Genomic DNA, 5,907 nt, shown 5'->3' on the forward strand with positions numbered 1-5,907 from the left:
CTAAACATCTAGACAAATGCACAACTTACTAACGCGTTATAATCAACCATTTTATTTCTTCCCTATCCATATAAGGTAACATATAATTCCTGGATACTTTGATTGGATGTCTGGGCTGATGTTGCTTTCATAAGTGTGACCTATCTTCCTGGATAAAGTTGAGAATGCTTTGGTATTGCACCAACTCTGTTCGTCTGCACGTTCATTTCCCAGACCTGCGCAGCAACCAGACACTGGGGTTGATTATAAGATTGAATCTAATATACACACACAGTCGAACACATTTCAGTGTTATTCAGGTAAGCTTTTTCAATTCGCACACGTTGTCAAATACAATGTATAACAACTTTGTGGTTTTGTATACTGTCTAAAAAACAGTCTTTGTTGTTTTAAATCATGAGTCTGCATGGGTTTTTACTTAAAAATGATTAACTAAGAGTGTCAATCTATTGGAATAATTGGACATATTTGGATTGTTTTCAATTAAATGGACCATTTTTTTGAATTTTTTCTGAACCAGGAAATCTGGCTAAATACGTATACTACATACAAATTATTCTCTAGCATTCTAGAATCAATACAACCCCATTTCTCTTTGATCTTTTTGATCTTTATAGAACTTACACAACTACAAAGAGAAAGATTTCCAATGTTTTCTCTGACCAACTAATTTATATTTTTTATGCTACAAAGCTAAAAATAAAAAATAAAAGTTGGGAGAAAAGATAAAAGCAAAAAGTAAGTTGTAATATAGTTAAAATGTTTTAAAAACATTCCACAATGAACAGAGCAATTGGTACTGGGGAGGGTATCATCATGATTTTTTATTTTTTTTTTGGAAAAGAAAAGAAACAAGCATCAACCAAAGTCTATGTCTTTGTCAAATTAATTAAAAAAAGACATTTCTCATCCAGACTTTTATCAGTGACAGTTGCAAAAACTTCATCCGTCATCATTTGGGGGTACATCAGTGCCCATGGCATGTGTGACTTACAGACGTCTGAAGGTGAGCCATATATATTGTACATAGACATTTGATGCCGTCAAAATGACATGTTTTCCCAGGAATCCCAAGGTTAAGAGATCAAGACAAAGCCAGGTGTCCTTCTGCACGTGCTTCAACACTGGGGTTTCATAGACACAAAGTGAATGTGCTTGACTCGCCTGGCTGCTGTCTCCTACTCCAAATGTATGGTCCATCATGAAGAGAAGAATAAGACCATGATGATGACCACAGACTGTTGAGCAGCTGAAGTCTTTTATCAAGTGAGATTGGGCAAAACTTTCACTTCCAAAACTGCAGCAATTTGAGTTGAAATTAAAAAGAAAGATGCAACACAGTTGTAAACATGTCTCTGTATCAACTTTTCTGCAATGTGTTATATGCATCAAAACCGAAATTTGTTTATATTATTAAAATGCTATAAAGTTGGTCAGGGAGAACATTGGAGACGCTTCCTTTGGAAAGATGAAAAAAAAGTTTTAAGAGCATCAACAAATCCCAAATTTTAGTCTTTTATTGCATTTTACAAAACTATACTGGACTAAAATTAAAATACCCAAGTGCCCATGATTCTTGCCAGAATAATATCTACTTATTCTGGCAAGAATCTGAAATGTGCATCCAGTGGACACTTTCCCATCAGGCCATGAGAAGAGGGTTTATGAACGGCAGTGAAGTAACTCTGTGTTCAGGGTTAATGTCATATTACGGACAGGTGTGTTGGAGCTGTCAGGATCCCCTCACTCGGGTCGCTAGTTAGGCGACAGGCTTCTGACACTTGGTGGTGTATTGTCCTGTGTTTGTGTGAGTGTGAGGTTTCCAGTTGTTCTCGGTGTTTGGGGATGTTCGTTCATGTGTTGTGTGTGTTGTTTTTGTTTGAGCTCAAGGTTTTTGAGCTTGTTCATTGTTCAGTGTGCTCTAGCTGGTATCTCAGCTCAGCTTGGCCAGGCTTGGTGACCAGATTACTACCTTAGGCTGATTTAATCAGTTCTGCAACATTCAAGTTTCTTTGTCTTTCAGGAAATCAGAGTTTGGCAGCGAAATCAGGCCATGGAGGATCAAAATAACTCCAGTGATCTCATCATCTCTACCACATCAACTGATATGCTTTACTATGACAATGAAACACCTTCTCATCCACCCTATTATTTTCATGCAGTCAGACTGTCCATCTTCTTGATCACTGCTGTTTGTCTGGGACTGCCATGTCTGATTTGGGCTTTTTATTTTGTGCACCTTCAGAGAAAGACCAGAGGCCGGATCTCAGCCTTCGTCATCCTCCTCCTCATCAGTGACCTGATGCAACTGCTCCTGTATCCATTCATAGTGTCAGCACTTCTTTCTTTCCATGGCTTTAACATGATTTTTATAATGGCTGTAACATTTTGTCTGAAAATCTGTAGCGTTCACCTGCAGCAGCTGGTGGCTCTGGAGGGGGTCCTGACCCTCAAATATCCACAGATCTCTGCTCGTATCTTCTCATCCCCCTGTTACATCATAATCTCCATCATTATACTTCTTTTCTCTTTGATGTGTGTATTGTTATTGGGTTTTGGTGGCCCTAATGGTGGGAGCCTGGGTTTTGGCTCAGTTCTGGCACCTGTGTTTTTATTGGTTGTCACAGGCATGATCACCTACAAGGCTCCGCCCACTCCTGCCAGCACACCTGCCACTGACAACAGACCAGGCTCGTCGTTGATTCATGTTACCATTTTTACTGTAGGTGTGCTTTATTTACCTTGTGTGCTGGTCCACTGTGTGAAGATGCTCCATGTTTTCCAGCCAGTGTCTTGGTCCGTGATGTCTCTCTGTTTGTTGAGTCTGACAGTGATTTCAGAGCCTCTCCTGTGTGTGCTGGTCTGCAGAGAGACTCTCAGCACTCAGACAAAACACACTCACACAGGGTTCAGCTCTCAGCAGACAGCAGTCTGAACTCATTGTCATCAGTTGCTTTGACTTTGACTGCAAAATATGCTTATTAATATTAAAAAATGCAGAGAGCCTGTTGCTAAAAATGGAGACACGTGGAGAGTAAATGGGAAAAAGACAGACTCCAGGGTCTGTGGACTTTTGCAAAAAAAGAAAAAATAAAGGATGGTTGTTATACTCCAAACTTACATCTCTGTTTGATTGCTTGGATGAAATAAAAGACTGGATGTCATCGCGTTTCCTGCAGCGTAATGAGTCAAATCTGAAGAGGTGATCTTTTGTCTGTCGACGTTAACCCAACAGATTTCATCTTGGGCCATTAGCTCCCAATCTTAAGATTCAGGTGAGGAACCTAGGTGTGATTTCTGACTGATTAACAAATTAAAGCCGTGGTAAAAGGTAGCTTTTTCAATTGAGGGGCATTGCCAAACTGAAAAGTTTCTTGTCTTTTAAAGATAGTGAACCGTGATTCATGTGTTTATTTGATCCAGACTGGGTTACTGTTAATCTTTATATCTGGGATGTCTTGATACAGCTGATGCAAACTGCAGTGGCCAAAGAACATGCTCCAGTATCTCTCCAGCACTGGCTTCCTGTTGATTTTAGAGATCAATAAAATGTTTTATTAAAGGTTTTTAAAGGTCTATCTCCAGTCTGTTACAGCATCATCATCCTGCTACTCATTTAAGATCATCCCGGAGTTTCCTCTTAAATGCCATGCCTACGCACTACTTAAAATCAAAGCTGAAGATGCACCTCTACTCTGCTGAAAACAATCATCCTTAAGTGCACGGACAATGAAGAATGATGGGTTTTGTGATTTAATGTATACAGTATTGTTCAAAATAATAGCAGTACAATGTGACTAACCAGAATAATCAAGGTTTTTAGTATATTTTTTATTGCTACGTGGCAAACAAGTTACCAGTAGGTTCAGTAGATTCTCAGAAAACAAATGAGACCCAGCATTCATGATATGCACGCTCTTAAGGCTGTGCAATTGGGCAATTAGTTGAATTAGTTGAAAGGGGTGTGTTCAAAAAAATAGCAGTGTGGCATTCAATCACTGAGGTCATCAATTTTGTGAAGAAACAGGTGTGAATCAGGTGGCCCCTATTTAAGGATGAAGACAACACTTGTTGAACATGCATTTGAAAGCTGAGGAAAATGGGTCGTTCAAGACATTGTTCAGAAGAACAGCGTACTTTGATTAAAAAGTTGATTAGAGAGGGGAAAACCTATAAAGAGGTGCAAAAAATGATAGGCTGTTCAGCTAAAATGATCTCCAATGCCTTAAAATGGAGAGCAAAACCAGAGAGACGTGGAAGAAAACGGAAGACAACCATCAAAATGGATAGAAGAATAACCAGAATGGCAAAGGCTCAGCCAATGATCACCTCCAGGATGATCAAAGACAGTCTGGAGTTACCTGTAAGTACTGTGACAGTTAGAAGACGTCTGTGTGAAGCTAATCTATTTTCAAGAATCCCCCGCAAAGTCCCTCTGTTAAAAAAAAGGCATGTGCAGAAGAGGTTACAATTTGCCAAAGAACACATCAACTGGCCTAAAGAGAAATGGAGGAACATTTTGTGGACTGATAGTAAAATTGTTCTTTTTGGGTCCAAGGGCCACAGGCAGTTTGTGAGACGACCCCCAAACTCTGAATTCAAGCCACAGTACACAGTGAAGACAGTGAAGCATGGAGGTGCAAGCATCATGATATGGGCATGTTTCTCCTACTATGGTGTTGGGCCTATTTATCGCATACCAGGGATCATGGATCAGTTTGCATATGTTAAAATACTTGAAGAGGTCATGTTGCCCTATGCTGAAGAGGACATGCCCTTGAAATGGTTGTTTCAACAAGACAATGACCCAAAACACACTAGTAAACGGGCAAAGTCTTGGTTCCAAACCAACAAAATTAATGTTATGGAGTGGCCAGCCCAATCTCCAGACCTTAATCCAATTGAGAACTTGTGGGGTGATATCAAAAATGCTGTTTCTGAAGCAAAACCAAGAAATGTGAATGAATTGTGGAATGTTGTTAAAGAATCATGGAGTGGAATAACAGCTGAGAGGTGCCACAAGTTGGTTGACTCCATGCCACACAGATGTCAAGCAGTTTTAAAAAACTGTGGTCATACAACTAAATATTAGTTTAGTGATTCACAGGATTGCTAAATCCCAGAAAAAAAAAAAATGTTTGTACAAAAAAGTTTTGAGTTTGTACAGTCAAAGGTAGACACTGCTATTTTTTTGAACACACCCCTTTCAACTAATTGCCCAATTGCACAGCCTTAAGAGCGTGCATATCATGAATGCTGGGTCTCATTTGTTTTCTGACAATCTACTGAACCTACTGGTAACTTGTTTGCCACGTAGCAATAAAAAATATACGAAAAACCTTGATTATTCTGGTTAGTCACATTGTACTGCTATTATTTTGAACAATACTGTATATGTGTGTAGGTGTTTTGTAATTTTGGGAGAGTCAAATCAAGTCACCTTTATTTATAAAGCGCTTTAGACAACACAGATTGTGTCACATTGGCTTTACAGTGTTAAACAGGAAAAACGTGTGCTGATAATGCAAGGGTGCAATAGAAAACAGTTTATGGTTGATTCAGTGTTGTCATCGTCCAGCACATTTCTATTCTCTTCCAATAGTGTCTGTGCAATCAAGTCAACAATGCTGCCTGAAACTGTAAAGCACTTATGTTGTTTTCCAATGTGCTATAAGGATAAATGCAGACTGATTAATATTTTGTACTTCTATAAATTGTTGAATATCTGTGAACTAAAAGTGTTCAAGTTGATTCAAGTCGAGTGGTGCTTGGCATAGCCACTCATAATGTTGTACGTATATCAATCACTGTTTACATTGTGTTAATTATCAATAAGTTTAAAATGTATGTCTGTTGTGCTTCTATATTTAGGAGCAAAGTACAAAAGTCTGTTGAAGCAGACACAAG

This window comes from Carassius auratus, linkage group LG48F (genome assembly GCF_003368295.1).
Source record: "Carassius auratus strain Wakin linkage group LG48F, ASM336829v1, whole genome shotgun sequence".
Lineage (NCBI taxonomy): Eukaryota > Metazoa > Chordata > Actinopteri > Cypriniformes > Cyprinidae > Carassius > Carassius auratus.